Source organism: Lynx rufus, unplaced genomic scaffold, assembly GCF_022079265.1.
Source record: "Lynx rufus isolate CCGP_SWC_20201006 ecotype Redwood Valley unplaced genomic scaffold, mLynRuf1.p SCAF_6, whole genome shotgun sequence".
NCBI classification, from domain to species: domain Eukaryota; kingdom Metazoa; phylum Chordata; class Mammalia; order Carnivora; family Felidae; genus Lynx; species Lynx rufus.
In genome coordinates, this window is record NW_025814878.1 from 9,570,969 (window position 1) to 9,587,775 (window position 16,807).

Sequence of the window (16,807 nt, forward strand, 5' to 3'; positions counted from 1 at the left end):
CTTTATTACACTGTGCTCAGAGCACATCGATTGCATTCTGGGCTGATGCTCACTGGCGTACCCCAGTGTGGTGGACCAGCGTCCACTCTGGATTGGGTCTATTCGGACTGGAAAGTGCTTTGGTTTATGAGCCATTAACTATTTTCCCCCCATCATCCTTGTCTATGTTATTTCTACTTCAGGGAATTTATTGAGGTTTTGTGAATGCTCAATTTTATGAATGTCTTATGGGCACTTGAAAAGAGGGTGCCTTTTCTATCTTTGGGGCTTGGAGCTCAACATCTATCAATTAGATAGATCTACCTTACTCATTATTTTCATTGGGCACTCCTACCCAGCCTCATTTCTTTTTTTATTTTTTGATTTTTTAAAATTTACATCAAATTAGTTAGCATCTAGTGCAACAATGATTTCAGGAGATTCCTTAGTGCCCCTTACCCATTTAGCCCATCCCCCCTCCCACAACCCCTCCAGTAACCCTCAGTTCTCCATATTTATGAGTCTCTTCTGCTTTGTCCCCCTCCCTGTGTTTATATTATTTTTATTTCCCTTCCCTTATGTTCATCTGTTTTGTCTCTTAAAGTCCTCATATGAGTGAAGTCATATGATTTTTGTCTTTCTCTAATTTCACTTAGCATAATACCCTCCAGTTCCATCCACGTAGTTGCAAATGGCAAGACTTCATTCTTTTTGATTGCCGAGTAATACTCCATTGTATATCTATACCACATCCTCTTTATCCATTCATCCATCGATGGACATTTGGGCTCTTCCCATACTTTGGCTGTTGCTGATAGTGCTGCTATAAACATGCGGGTGCATGTGTCCCTTCGAAACAGCACACCTGTATCCCATGGATAAATGCCTAGCAATGCAATGCCTGCTGGGTCATAGGGTAGTTCTGTTTTTAGGTTTTTGAGCCTAGCCTCATTTCTATCCTTTATTCTGTCATGAGCTGAGTCCAACCTCCCATTACTACCGTAATTCTCTATTACCTTGTAGCTCTTGTTCTCTTGCCTCAGGAACACTGGTGCTGAGTTGGTGCAAAGATTCAGAACGTGATCTTCATTGCAAATTGTACCATACAGCATCATAACATGCCATTACTCATTTCACTTACTCCTTTCTTGCTCTGAATCCAGCCTTTTCTGATAATGAGACCGTGATCCCTGATTTCTTTTTGTTTGCATTTGCCTACATACACCTTTGTTCCCCATTTTTATTTTCAACCTTTCTGGATCACTTCGTTTGAGATGTCTCATATGTAATAAGGTTAATTTTGGCTTTGTGATCGATCCTAACATTCTTTTTCCCCAGCCTGGATGACTCTACTTTACATGTGTTAACGTGACAGATAAGTTTGGTCTTAGTTCTGCCGCATTCTTTTATGTTATGCTTCTTGTTTTTATCACTCTTTCAAAATCCTTCACCACAAATCTGTTTGCTTTGCTTTGTTTTGTCTGATAACCGGGAAGGTTTGTATCTTTGTTCTAGTTTTGAATTTATAACTATAACTTTAAATAATACCTTTAACATCAGCTAATTCATGATAACAGCATATCTTCTCTTCCTTGCCCCTCTCGTCCCTCCCTCACAACTTCTAATTTTTTATTTTTATTTTTTTGAGAGAGAGAGAGCACACAAGCTAGGGGAAGAGGAAAGGAAGATGGAGCGAGAGAATCCCAAGCAGGTTCCACAGCGAGCAGGGAGCCCAACACAGAGCCCATGGCGGGGCTCCGTCCATGACCCTGGGATCATGACCTCAGCTGACATCAAGAGTCAGATCTCCTCTCCTTGTTTGCTGCATCTTTCTTGAAGTCCTGAATCTCTGCTTTCTGAACATGTTTCCGGTACGTGTTGGCTTTACTCGATTGTTCTATGCATGATGAATGTTACATCACATCTCTTCCCATCACAGCAATAGTCTTCTGGTAGGTATTCTTCATCTATCATATCTGGGGAGCAGGAATCTTGTCCTATGTTTTTTAACATATTTTTTAATGTTTGCTTATTTATTTTGAGAGAGAGAGAGCGCGTGTGAGGGAGCAGAAAAGGGGCAGAGAGGGAGGGAGAGAGAATCCCAAGCAGTCTCCACCCTCAGCATGGAGCCTGATGTGGGGCTCTGTCTCTCAAACCTTGAGATCACAACCTGAGCCAAACCAAGAGAGCGGAGGCTTCACCGACTGAGCCACCCAGGTGCCCAGGGATGTTGCTCTATCTTTAAATAACTCCTGTGTTGTTTCCTTTTCGATTGCTCATTAGAAGGTGAGTGCTTGCTGGGCCGCCTGTGGAAGAGGTCTATGTGCATACAGGGATGGGAATGTAGTGTCATGTTCTAGACAATAAGGAGTTTCCCTATGACACAGGATTTGTGTATAACTGCATTAGACCCATCTTTCATTCCAGCCCGTGCACAGAGGCAACCAGAGGGCTTATCACTGTGCAGACTCTCCATGCGCCCCCTGTTCTGCAGCTGCCTACAAATCTGGCTCCTGGCGTGATTTGTATTTGGCCCTCCCGCTCCTACTTTTTGGAAACCGAGCAGGTGCAGAGAAGCTCCAGCGGCCGGTCCACACACCTCCATCCTCTCTTGCAAACAAGAGATTTCCACTTGACTCCTCTGAGTCAGCCACTCACCTTGGCAAAACAGGCTTTCCCAGCTCTTCCTACCCTCTGCAGCGATGCTCCCAGTACTCCCCCCGCCCCTCCCCTCAACGCCTGCTGCTTTGGAAAGGCCTGCCGCCTACTTCATGTTACAAGATTCCAGCCATCTCCTGGATGTACCAAAAGTGGAACTTGTTTCTCACTTTCTTTGTCACTTGTGGCTAATTTCCAGGAATAGAAGGGAGAAATGCTATCTGCATGCCACTACTTTTAAACTAGAAGTACCTACCTAGACAGGTTGTTTTTTGTTTGTTTGTTTGTTTGTTTGTTTCATTTTTTTTAACTAAATGGTCTTAGAGGCATTAGGAAAAAAATGCCCTGTTAAAAATTCTCATTTTGAAAAAAAAAATCTAATTAAAACAATGTGATATCCAACAGGAAATCAACAGAAAGATCCACAGAAACGCCAGGAACAGTCTTTAGTCTCTGTGCTCAGAAGAATTTAGGGTATGAAAAAAAGAGGCATTATAAATAGTGGGGGGCGGGGAGGGTGGAAATACTGGTTAATAAATAGTGAAGCTAGGGGCGCCTGGGTGGCTCAGTAGGTTAAGTGTCCAACTCTTAATCTCAGCTCAGTTCTTGACCTCAGGGTCGTGAGTTCAAACCCTATGTTGGGCTCTGCATCCAGTGTGAAGCAGAAAAGAAAGAAAGAAAAGAAAGAAAAGAAAGGAAGGAAGGAAGGAAGGAAGGAAGGGAAAGAGAGAAAGAGAAAGAGAAAGAGAAAGAGAAAGAGAAAGAGAAAGAGAAAAGAAGGAAGGAAGGAAGGAAGGAAGGAAGGAAGGAAGGAAGGAAGGAAGGAAGGAAGGAAGGAAGAAGGCAGCTAGGTGGGGGTTAAGCGTCTGACTTCGGCCCAGGTCATGATCTCACAGTTCGTGAGTTCAAGCCCCGCATCAGGCTCTGTGCCGGTCATGTACAAAAACCTAGAGGTACAGATCACTAAACATCAGGCTAAAAGAAATTGTTTCATGTATATCAAACAAAGGATTAAAACTTAGAATATTTTGAACACCTACAAATTAATAAGAAAATCACGACAATAAAAATGAGTATGTACATAAATCGAGAATTCTCATTAAGAGAAATACAAATGGCCAAAAAATACATGAAAAGATGCTCCAACATCCATAACAATCAGGGAAATAAGACTTAAAACAAAGGCACACCATTTTTGGTATATCGGTTTGGAAAAAATAAAAGGTTTGATAATGTCAAGTGTTAGCAAAATGTGAGGAAAGGGTTATCTTCATATGTAGCTGCCAGGAATACGAAACGGTTAAACCCTTTTGATAGTCTCACTAGTTTCACTGTATTAAAATCAATGTATTACATCTATTAAAGGCAAATACCATCAGGCCCAGCAGCTCTATTCTCTCCACAGGAAAAATGCTCATACATGTACATAAAAATATGTATAAGGATATTCATTATACCATTATTTGTGATAGAAAAAAGGGAAGGGAGGAGGGCTGAAACCATATAAATTCCCATTGACAGGGCAATCACTAAAACAAGGCATTTCCAGGGGCACCTGGGTGGCTCAGTCAATTGAGTGTCCAACTTCAGCCCAGGTCATGATCTCACGGTCCGTGAGTTCAAGCCCCGTGTCGGGCTCTGTGTTGACAGCTCAGAGCCTGGAGCCTGCTTCAGATTCTGTGTCTCCCTCTCTCTCTCTGTCCCTCCCCTGCTCGCTCTCTCTCTCTCTCAAAAATAAATAAAGATTTACAACATTTATTAAAAAAAAAAAAACAAGGCATTTACATATGGTGCAACACACAGTATGAGCTATGTATGTTTGAACATAATATTATCTCTAAGATATATTGTTGAATAAAAAATAAGAGAGTGTAGATCCATGGCTTGATACTCTTTTTCATAAAACATATAAAGGGGGGAATATACTATGTATTTTCTATAAATATATTTACAGGGAAAAAAAAGAAAGTGGTCTGAGAGCATATACATCACCTCAATAACAATACAGTACTTACCTCTGGAGGTAACACAAGAATTAGAGCTGGGGGTGAAGAGAACGCAATGGTTTGTTTTTTTCAAGACGGGTGTATTTATGCACTCTTTGCACAATTAAATATAATTTAAAGAAAAGAAAAATACTGGAAGGAAAATGTTAACTGTAGTTATCTTTTAGTTATAGAACTAGCTGTTATTTTCCTTATTCTATATTTCCATATTATCCAAATCCTTGACGATGACCACATATTACTTTCATAATCAGAATAAATGTCTCCCCCTTAAGTTAAGAAAAAAAAGGAGCAAGGACAAGGACAGACAAAAATCACCAACCCTACTCAAGTGTCTTTATGAGGAACGTGAGCACAGAGAAGCCACTCTAGACAGCACAGACGACTCAACCCATGTGACAGCAGACACTTCAGGGGTTTGCTCTCTTAATTAAGCCTTTGTGTAATGAGCAAAATTTTGTGAAAATTCTTCAACTTCTTCTATAAGTATTAAATAATCTTCACTTTCAAAAAACTAATTTTACCCTATTCAAAATGGCAAGATTAAAAATTCACCCATTTGTCCTCACATGAGGACAATCTAAGTTATTAGGTATCTCTCAGCTAACCCAGGAAGCAATTTTATATTAATTTTAGAAAGCCGACTACATATTATTTGATGCTACTACCGATATTATTATGATAATGATCGAAATTGCCTCACAGGGTGGCTCACAGTCTTTTCAGAAAAAAGGGTGGTTTCAAAGCTCAATGGCATAGAGAAGAGATAAGCTTATTCATAATTTAGTACCCAATGTGCCCAATTATCTGACCTGGGGACAGTGTCTTGGGCCAGTCTTGCTACTATGATATTTAGTTGTCTTATTATCCCACGGACAAAAAAATGAGAAGAAAATCACTGCCTACCACTGACACACAAAAGCTCCTAATCCATTCCTATCTCCCTCTCCCATAACCAATCTTTCCTTTTTTTCCCAGCATTATTCCACGCTCTAGCGCACAAGTGTGTGACTGAGTCTCTCCCAGTATGGGATGCTTCCGGTAGACTCTCTCTGTCTCTCTCTCTCTCTCTCTGTGTCTCTCTCTCCCCACTCTTCAAGCTTCCAGTGCTGTCCCAGTAAGCAATCCCTTCTAAGACCCTTTCCCCTACTTTCCAACTTCTTTTCACCAAGTGGTTTCTTCCCTAATTTACAGTGCATAAATTAAGTTTTGCGAATTGCATTCCTCCAGCATAATCAATGCTCCAGTCAATTTTTGACCACTCATCAGTTCTTCTCCCTAATTTGAAGGACTTTCCTGGTCCTCCTGCTTTTCTTTCTTTGCATATGTGGATTTGGTCTCTGGGTCTCACTGGTGCCTGCAGGGCATAGTGTGAGGGGTGTGGAATCCAGGAAACAAATCTGAGTATCTGCATCTTAGCAGTTGTGGGAAAAGTTTTAGCGAAGACATTTCTACACAAAATCAAGTTTTGTGGAAAAGCTGATTATTTTTACATTATTTTCCAATCTTCTGCCTCTCGGATGTCACTCTTCTTCATTAATTCAACTTCTGTGGAGCATGGCAGAGTAGGAGGACCCTACACTCACCTCATCCCATGAATACAATTAGTAACAGTCACATCAGTGTAAATAACACAGAAAATCACCCAAAGACTAACCGAACAGATTCTCCACAGTTAACTGTAGGGAAGAGGTCACATGGAAGAGGACAGGAAGCACAGAAATCAGGAGCAAAGAGACCTGCAGGACTGTCCCCAGAAGGAAGGGATACCATAGGTGCAGAGAGGGGGGAGAAACAGACTCTCATATGAGGGAGCCTACATGGGGAAGACGAATCCCCATAACATTTGGCTTTGAAAACCAGAGGGGCCAAATTTCACAATTTCTTACAATCGATGGGGTTTAAAACCTGGAACTTTAAAAACTTGGAACTTTAAAAATCAGCAGGCTGTAGGAGAGCCAGGAGCACAAAAGGAAACTGAGTCCCTGCCCTTAAAGAGACAGCACAACAAATAACCCCTGCAGAGATATAGCGTGGAAGCAGGAATTTTAAAAACGCCTGGGGTATACGGACGGAGATTTATTTACTAATTTCAGAGTATGTGCTAGTGGGGCAGGAATCACTGGGAGACTTCTCTAGGAACAAAGGAAGTGGTGTTACCATTTTCCTCCCCACACTTCACCATAAGCACAGGAACACCTGCGGAAACCATCCCTGGGCCAACACTCTAGCTACCTAATTTGCTAAAGGTGTGCCCTGCCCACACGTTCTCCTGCAGATCCAGGCCTGCCTCAGTCCTGGGGCCTGCAGGTCCCCTCCCACAGATGCCCAGTGTAAACCTTGCTAACACCACACATCCAGCCACTGCAGGCTTCTGCGAACCCACCTCCTCCAACCCAGTCTGCCTCGGTCCTAGCAGCTGGAGCAGACCTTGCCAGTACTGTGCACCCTGCCTCCACATTCTCCTGAAGTTCAGTGCTACTGCACCTCAGATAAATGCCTGGTATGACAACTTAAGCTCAATGTGACTTCAGACTGGCCAGCTAACACCACAAAAACCACACACTGCCCACCACAATAGGCAAAGAGAGCCACTACAAATGACTGGTCTAAAAGCAAAACGGGCTCAGCCACAACAGAAGGGCATACACAGCACACATAGGAGACACCCCTATTAGTGCCAGGTTCTGGTAAACAGGGGAACCTGCACCACAGGGCACTACAGGACTGCTTCTTCATAAGGCCACCACTTTTTTTTTTTTTAATTTTTTTTTCAACGTTTATTTATTTTTGGGACAGAGAGAGACAGAGCATGAACGGGGGAGGGGCAGAGAGAGAGGGAGACACAGAATCGGAAACAGGCTCCAGGCTCTGAGCAGTCAGCACAGAGCCCGACGCGGGGCTCGAACTCACGGACCGCAAGATCGTGACCTGGCTGAAGTCGGACGCTTAACCGACTGCGCCACCCAGGCGCCCCAGGCCACCACTTTTAAGAGCAGGAGATGTAGCTGACTTTCCTAACACATAGAAACAGACACAGAGAGTTAGACAAAATGAGGAGGCAGAGGAATATGTTCCAAATGACAGAACAGGATAAGATCACAGAGACCTAAACAAAACAGAGATAAGATACATGCCTGATAAAGAATTTAAAGTAATGGTCATAAAGATACTAGCACTGGACTTGAAAGAGTGAAGGATCTCAATGAGACCCTTAACAAAGAGACTGAAAACATAAAAAAGAACCAGTCAGAGATGAAGAACTCAATAACAGAAATTAAAAGCACACTGCATGGAATAAATAGTAGACTAGAGGAAGGAGAACTATCAGTGACCTGGAAGACAGAGTAATGGAAAGTAAACAAGCTGAACAGAGAGAGAAAAAAATAATAATAATAAATGAAAATAGAGGCACCTGGGTGGCTTAGTTAGTTGAGTGTCTGACTCAATTTCGGCTCAGGTCATAATCCCATGGTTGTGGAACTGAGCCCCTCCTCGAGCTCCACACTGAGCATGGAGCCAGCTTGGGATTCTCCCCGCTCCCCCCACCACCACCACTCGCCCTCTGCCCTTCCCTGTTCACATTCACATTCTCACTCTCTCAAAAATATATACATGTGTGTGTATATATATATATTCTTAAAAACATGAAATAGTCTTAGGGAACTCAGTGACACCATCAAGCATAATAATGTTCACATTACAGGGATCCCACAAGGAGAAGAGTGAGAAAAGGGGGCAGAAAATTTATTTGAAGAAATAATAGTTAAAAATTTCCCAAATCTGGGGAAGGAAACAGAAATCCAGATCTAGGAGGCACAAAGAACCCCCAACAATATCAACCAAAAGAAGTCCTCACCAAGACACATAGTAATTAAAATGGCAAAAAGTAGTGATAAGAGAGATTTTTAAAAGCAGCAAAAGAAAACAGTTACATACAAGGGAAACACCATAAGGCTATTAGCTGATTTTTCAGCAGAGAATTTGCAGGCCAGAAGGAAATGGCATGATATATTCAAAGTGCTGAAAGAAAAAAACCTGCAGCCAAGCATACTGTATCCAGCAAGGCCATCATTCAGAATAGGAGAGACAAAGAGTTCCCAGACAAACAAAAGTTAAAGGAGTTCATGATCACTAACCAGCCCTACAAGAAATGTTAAAGGGTACTCTTTGAGTAGAAGGAGGAGTAAGAAAAGTAGGAAACACAAAAGCTGTAAAAATAAGATGTGAAGTATGACACCCTATACCTAAAATGTGGGGGGATAGGAGTGAAGAATGAGTTCAAACTTAAGTGACCATCAACTTAACTGCTATATGCATGTTATATATAAACCTAATGGTAACCACAGATCAAAAACCAATAATAGATATGCAAAAAATAAAGAGAAAGGAATCCAAGAAAGCCAGCAAACCATGAGAGAAGAGAGCAAGAGAAGAAAGGAACAAAGAGGCCTACAAAAAAACCACCATAAAACAAGTAACAAAATGGCATTAAGTACCTACTTATCAATAATTACTTTGAATGTAAATGGACTAAACATTCCAGTCAAAGAATATAAGGTGACGGAATGGATTAAAGAAAAACAAGACCCATCTATATGCTGCCTATAAGAGATTCAGTTCAGACCTAAAGACAATGGAGACTGAAAGTGAAACGACAAAAAAACATTTACCATGCAAATGGAAGTGAAAAGAAAGCCAGGAGAGCAATAATGACATCAGACAAAACAGACTTTAAAACAAAGACTGTAACAAGAGACAAAAGAAGGACATTGTATAATCATAAAGAGAACAATGCAACAAGAATATATAACAATTGTGAAAATTTACACGCCCAACATGGAAGCACCCAAGTACACAAAGGAGCTAATAACAAACATAAAGGAATAGATAGTAATATAATAATAGTAGGAGACTTTAACACCCCACTCCCGTCAATGAATAGATCATCCAAACAGAAAACCAACAAAGAAACGGTGGCTTTAAATGACACTGGACCAGATGGATCTAATATATTCATAACATTCTACCCTAAAAGAGCAGAGTAAATACACATTCTTTTCAAGAGCACATGGAACATTCTCCAGAATAGATCACATATTAGGCCACAAAACAAGCCTCAGCAAATTCAAGAAGATCAAGGTCACCATTCATCTTTTCTAACCACAAGGCTAGGAAACTAGAAATCAACCAAAAGAAAAAATCTGGAAAGAGCACAAATACATGGAGGTTAAATATCATGCTACTGACACTGAGGAGGGCACTTGCTGGGATGAGCACTGGGTGTTGTATGTAAGCGATGAACCATGGGAATCTGCCCCAAAAACCAACAGCACGCTTTACACACAGCATGTTAGCCAGTTTGGCAATAAATTATATTTTAAAAATAATAATAAAATAAAATAAAAATGAAAGAAAAAATATCACATACTAAACAATCAGTGGGTCAACCAAGAAATCAAAGAGGAAATCAAAAAAATATGTCAAGACAAATGAAGATGAACAACAGTTGAAAATCTTTGGGTTGTGGTAAAAGCTGTTTCAGGAGGGAAGTTTATATAGGTCGTTCTCTCACCTTTTTTTTTTTTTTTTAGTGTATTTATCTGGTTTTGGTATCAGGTAATGCTGGCCTCACAGAATGAATGTGGAAGCTTTCCTTCCTCTTCTTCAACAAGAAAGATCTCAAATGAACAATCTAATCTTACCCTTAAAAGAGCTAGAAAAAGAACAAACAAAATGACTAGACGGAAGGAAACAGATCAGAGCAGAAATAAACGAAATAGAAACTAAAAAAAACAAACAAAACATTCAATGAAACTGGGTGCTGGTCCTTTGAAATGATCAACAAAATTGATAAACCTTTAGCCAGACTCATCCAAAAAAAGAGAGAGAGAGAACCAGAGAGAGAGAGGGAGAGGGAGAGAGAGAGAGAGGACTCAAAAAAAATCAGGAATGAAAGAGGAGAAATAACAACCAACACCACAGAAATACAAATGATTACAAGAGAATATTATGAAAATTATATGCCAACAAATTGGACAGCCTAGAAGAAGTGGATAAATTCTTAAAAACATATAACCTCCCAAAATTGAATCAAGAAGAAATAAAAAATTTGAACAGACCAGTTACCAGCAATGAAATTGAATCAGCAATCAAAAAACTCCCAACAAACCAAAGTCCAGGACCAGATGGCTTCACAGGCGTATTCTGCCAAACATTTAAAGAAAAGTTAATGCCTATCCTTCTCAAAATATTCCAAAAAAACAGAAGAGGAAAAGAAAGCTTCCACATTCATTCTGTGAGGCCAGCATTACCCAGATACCAAAACCAGATAAATTACCAAACTGAATCCAACAATACATTAAAAAATCACTCAGTACAATCAAGTGGGATTTATTCTTAGGGTGTAAGGGTGGTTCAATATTTGCAAAGAAAATGAAAAAACTAATTTGAAAAGATATACACATCCCTGTGTTTATTGCAGCATCATTTACAAGAGGCAAGATATGGAAGCAGCCTAAATGTCCACCAATAGATGAATGGATAAAGAAGATTTGGGTGTGTGTGTGTGGGGGGGGGGGGGGGGGGAGAGACAGAGAGAGATGGAATGTTATTCAGCCATAAAAAATAGTGAGATTTTTGCCATTTTCAACAACACAGATGGACCTAGAGGGTATAATGCTAAGTGAAATAAGTCAGACGGAGACAAATACCATATGATTTCACTTCGAAGTGGAATTTAAAAAACAAAACAAACACCTGAACAACCAAAACACCAAACAGACTTTTAAATGCAGAGAACAAACGGATGGCTGCCAGAGGGGAGCTAGGAAGGGGGATGGATGAAATAGGTAAAAGGAATTAAGAAGTACAAAGTTACAGTTAGAAAATAAATAAGTCACAGAGATGAAAGGTACAGCCTAAGGAAAATAGTCAATAATATTATAACAACATTGCATGTGATAGAAGGTGACACCACTTACTGTGGTGAGCACTGAGAATTGTCAAATAATTATGCTGTACACCTGCAACTATTCTAACATTATGTGTCAACTACACCTTAATAATAAATTTTTTTAAGGACACAGTATACATGTATAGGAACAGTACTATAAAGAAATGTACCAAAATAGATCAGTATGGTTTCTTTTTCATAATAAAAATTTTTAATTGATTGCACAATTATTAAACACACTAGATAAAACAAGATGAGAATGAGGGCAGGAGTAGTAACTGGAATAAAAACTTCTGCCTTGGTGTCACACGAAAGCTTCACAGAAAAGCTAATTCCGACTCTTGTCATGTGAAGAAGGAGCCTGGGAAGGAGGTGGAAGGCACCAGGAGCACGAAACAGTTATGCTTCAAGATACATGGCTAGTTTAGACAAATCTAATTTTTGCATGTGACTGAAGTTTTGTCTAGATATTAGACACTGGTAAAGTGATTTGGCTGACTTAAGGAGTCTGTTTATTCCTCACCTTATCTAAGTGAATAGCTTTTGCACAGCGGGAGGGACCTGATCAGGTCTGCATGTCACTGTGTCTCCTTTGTGGCACTGAAAAGGTTAGATCAGTACAAAGGGAGATAGGAGAAAGGGAGATCAGCCAGGAGGCGACTGCATCCGCCTACATTTATGTTCAGATGAAGCTCTGGCAACTCCATTTTGAAGCCTAATGTTGAAATGCCTTACAATTACTACATACATTACATATATGACATTTGAGGGCTTGGTAAGCTGGAGTTAGATAGAGGAGCCCTCTACCCTAAAGTAACAGGACATCCTTCACTAGTCTCAGCAGGAGGCTGGATCCAGATGGTGAGGAATGCAGTCTTAATACCCAGATAAGAAGTTGAGAAATACGTTTCTGATATTAACTAAATTAATGTTGTCAAATGCTATTCAGAGGCTCAGCTGAAGAATGTGCATTCATGCTATGCTCTACTTGAAAATAATCCTTGACAAGCCAGAACCTCAGACAGGTGTCTAACTTGGACCCCATCGTTTTGACTCTACTATACAAGTGCTTTTACTGAACAAGGGCTCACATCATGCTTGCATTGTTTCATGGGTTTTGAAATTTGTCATGGTTTCCCACAGTGAATAAGTGTGCTGTTACCAGGCAACTTGTTTGCTTTACCTTGTGGTCCGAGTGAATTGTATGACTCCTGCTGATGCTCTTGGAAGACCTAAGTCAAACTGTGGTCCACCTCCTACAAGCGCACAGCACCAACAGCACGTGCATGATACGCTTTCACATCCTCTGGTTTTTTTCCCTCTTTCCATACTTCTTTACTGTCATTTACTTACTTTCTTTTCTTTTTCATTTTTTCAACATTGGATAAGAAATAAACCTGAGGGGCGCCTGGGTGGCTCAGTCAGTTCAGCGTCAGACTCTTGATTTCATATCACGTCATGATCCCAGGGTCATGGATAGAGGCCAACATCGGGCTCCATGCTGAGTGTGGAGCCTGCCTGGAATTCCCTCTCTCACTCTCTCTCTCTCTCTCTCTCGCTCTCTTTCTCTCTGCCCCAGGGGGCTCAGTAGAAGTCAATCAGCTGGTGGAATCTGGAATAACAGATGAAAACTGGACAAGATCTGGAGTGAATCAAATGGGAGGACCAAAGTATCAGTAAGAACAGTCCTCCATCCATTCATTCACTTATTCCACAAATAATTATTGAGCGTTTTCATTGTGAGGTCCTGAGTAGGTGCTAAGGACAGCTTAGCAAACATCACAGTCTTCTGAGGGAGGGGGACATGAAATACGTAATTACACACATAATTTATCGCTTGCCATTGCGTTAAGTGCCGTGAAGTGAAAGCCTAGGCTGCGAGGGAGGATAGCTGAAAGACAGCAGTGGTCAGTGGGAGTTCTGATTGGTCAGGTTCTGCAGAAAATTGGAGGAACAATGGGTTAGGAAGACTTCTAAATTGCAAATAAGAGAAGAGTGAAGAAACTGCTATTAAGGTGAATATGCTGTCCACTAGTTGGTTTTCTTCCTTGGCTCTGATCCCTCCATCTTCCCCAGCCGCCTCCTGCTGTGCCCCTGGGGGGCCTGCATAGAGGATGGGATGCAGGTCCTGGGGAGGTGGAGCCAACTCAGGTTATACAGATTATAAACAGGCTCCCTGTTTCAGAAGGAAGAGCTCCCGAAATGGGAGTCTTCTCACTTCAGTCTCTCCTACTGAGCGTGCCAAAGACATCCTTCGTCTCTTCATTAAGCAACGAGAGTTGCTAAGCACTGAGGTTCAAGGTTTGAAATCGGCCATTAATCCAATCCATCCTGGACACAAAACAGAGAAAAATGAATTCTAAAAACTTAATTGTGGATCTTGCTTCGTCTCCTTGCAGGGACTCTTACAGGAAGGTGAAACCTGATTTGAATTCTTTTGACAGTGAAAGCTAGAGGGATTGTCTGTTGCTAACATTTTCCTGCCATTTTCTTTTTATATATATATATATATATATATATATATATTTTTTTTTTTTTTTTTTTTTTTTTTTTTTTACAAGGCAGGTCTCTGTGGAGGCTTTGTTACCATCAGGAGTGTGTAGGCTGGACTTTGCGGCTTCCTTTTTACAGAACAATATTACTAGAAGTGATGAAGCAGCATCGTTTTTATTGGGTTTTGTTTGGGCCGAGTTAAGGGCCAGCCACCTTGGAAGAGAAAGCATTTAGTGCAATACACAAGCTATTTTAGGTCACTTTCCTTCTCTGGGCTTGTCCTTTATTAGTTGGAGATCTTTTTACAGTTAATGAAAACATTAAAAATCATTGAATTCTCTTCTTTTTAATCCTTGAAGACACTATTCTGGCCATAATATTATTTATATTCTATTTATATTCTATTATATTCTATTATATAATATATTATATTCTATTTATATTCTATTCTATTCTATTCTATTTCTTTTCATGTGAATTTCCTGTCCCAAATGTAGTCAAAACGTTGTAGTTGCTTAACAAACTCATCAAGTATTGCTGGGAACTCAACGATTCTTCTTTCTGCCTCTGCCTTCTTTGTGCATGCAGAGGTTCAAATTTGGGGTTTCCTGTGGACTCCACAGCCAGGAAGGAATGCAGAAACACAGTACTCAGTTTCTTAAGTCTGAAGATTAGGATGTGACAGTTGAGAACCTAGTAAACTGCACTCTTTAAACATACTACTTTCAGTTGTCTTTGACTTAATTAAGAAATTAATTTTAACATTAAAATTAACAGCCACTTTTAAGAAATTGGAAGATGACAAATGTAGCTACAATTTCCTTTCTCCATGACCTCTTATTTTGACCTCTTCCTCCACTCCAGAGGTAATTACTAGGTAAGTTTGGTAAGTATTCTTCAGACCATTAAAGAAATATCTTTTTGCATTTTTGCTTATACCTAAAAAGATATATTATCTTATATAACATATATATTTTTTTAACGTTTATTTATTTTTGAGACAGAGAGAGACAGAGCATGAACGGGGGAGGGGCAGAGAGAGAGGGAGACACAGAATCGGAAGCAGGCTCCAGGCTCTGAGCCATCAACCCAGAGCCCGATGCAGGGCTCAAACTCACGGACCGCGAGATCATGACCTGAGCCAAAGTCGGACGCTTAACCGACTGAGCCACCCAGGCGCCCCTTATATAACATACATTTTTAAACATAAATGACATCTGTTAGTTTTGCTCTCATTTACTTTATTTTAGAAACAGTATGTTTTTGGGGTCATTATCTCGTGGTTCGTGAGTTGGAGTCCCACATCGGGCTCTGTGCTGACAGCTCAGAGCCTGGAGTCTGCTTCGGATTCCCTATCTCCCCCTCTCTCTGCCCCTCCCCCACTTGCACACACGCACACTCTCTCTCTCTCAAAAATAAACATTAAAAAATATTTTTTTAAACAGTATGTTTTTGATATCTATTCACGTTGCCCTAAACAGATAGTTCTGTTCTTTTAACTGCTTTTTAGATTCCTATCTTATGGACATACTATACTTGACCATGTCCTATACTGATGGACACCACAAACTGTGAACACTCACATAGAATTCAAAGGAGAATTGCACTCGTAGACTGTGTGCCAAAGTGCCTCCCACACTGGCAGGATCATTTTACAACGTCCATTCAATAAACCTACCTAGATGTACGTTTTAAATCATACACCACAGAAAAGCAATCATGGCCTCTAGATCTACTACCAGTTGTTTATTTGGCTGTAGAATTTCCTTTTCAGGCCTTAATTGCCTCATTTTCAACGGTTCCTACTTGTGAATTGTTATAAAGAGTGAATGGAAATAGTCCCTGGCTCAGTGAGTCAGTTGGGATTTACATACATGCACACACACACAGGCACGCACGCACACACGCACACGCACACACATGCTGTATATGGGGTTTTTTTTAGAATTACATCAGGATGATATATATATACATACATCTTAGAATTACATCAGGATTAGTACTTAAAGCAAATCTCCCAAAGGTTTGACCTCTCAGGTTTTTTTTTTTTAATTTTTAATGTTTGTTTAATTTTTGATACATAGAGCATGAGCAGGGAAGGGGCAGAGAGAGAGGGAGACACAGAATCTGAAGCGAGCTCCAGGCTCTGAGCTGTCAGCACAGAGCCCTACGCAGGGCTTGAACCCATGAACTGCAAGATCATGACCTGAGCTGAAGTTGGACACTTAACCGACTGAGCCACCCAGGAGCCCCAACATCTCAGTTTTTCTAATCGCAGCTCTGCCTTACCCAATGAAAAGAAGACTCAATTTCTTTTAACAGAGCACGAGTATTAAGGGTATTTTGGAATACTGTATTTTTTTTCAATAGAGATATTGAATTAGAAGGGTTTTTTCTTTATTTTTTATTCCAGTATAGTTAATAGACAGTATTATATTAGTTTCAAGTGTACAATATAGTGATTCAACAATTCTATACATTACTCAATGCTCACCATGGTAAGTACACTTTTTTTTTAATTTTTTGAAAAAAGTTTATTTGGGGCGCCTGGGTGGCTCAGCCAGTTAAGCATCCAACTTCAGCTCAGGTCATGATCTCACAGTTAATGAGTTCAAGCCCCGCGTCAGGCTCTTTGCTGACAGCCCGGAGCCTGAAGCCTGCTTCGGATTCTGTGTCTCCCTCTCTCTGCCCCTGCCCCACTCATGCTCTCTCTCAC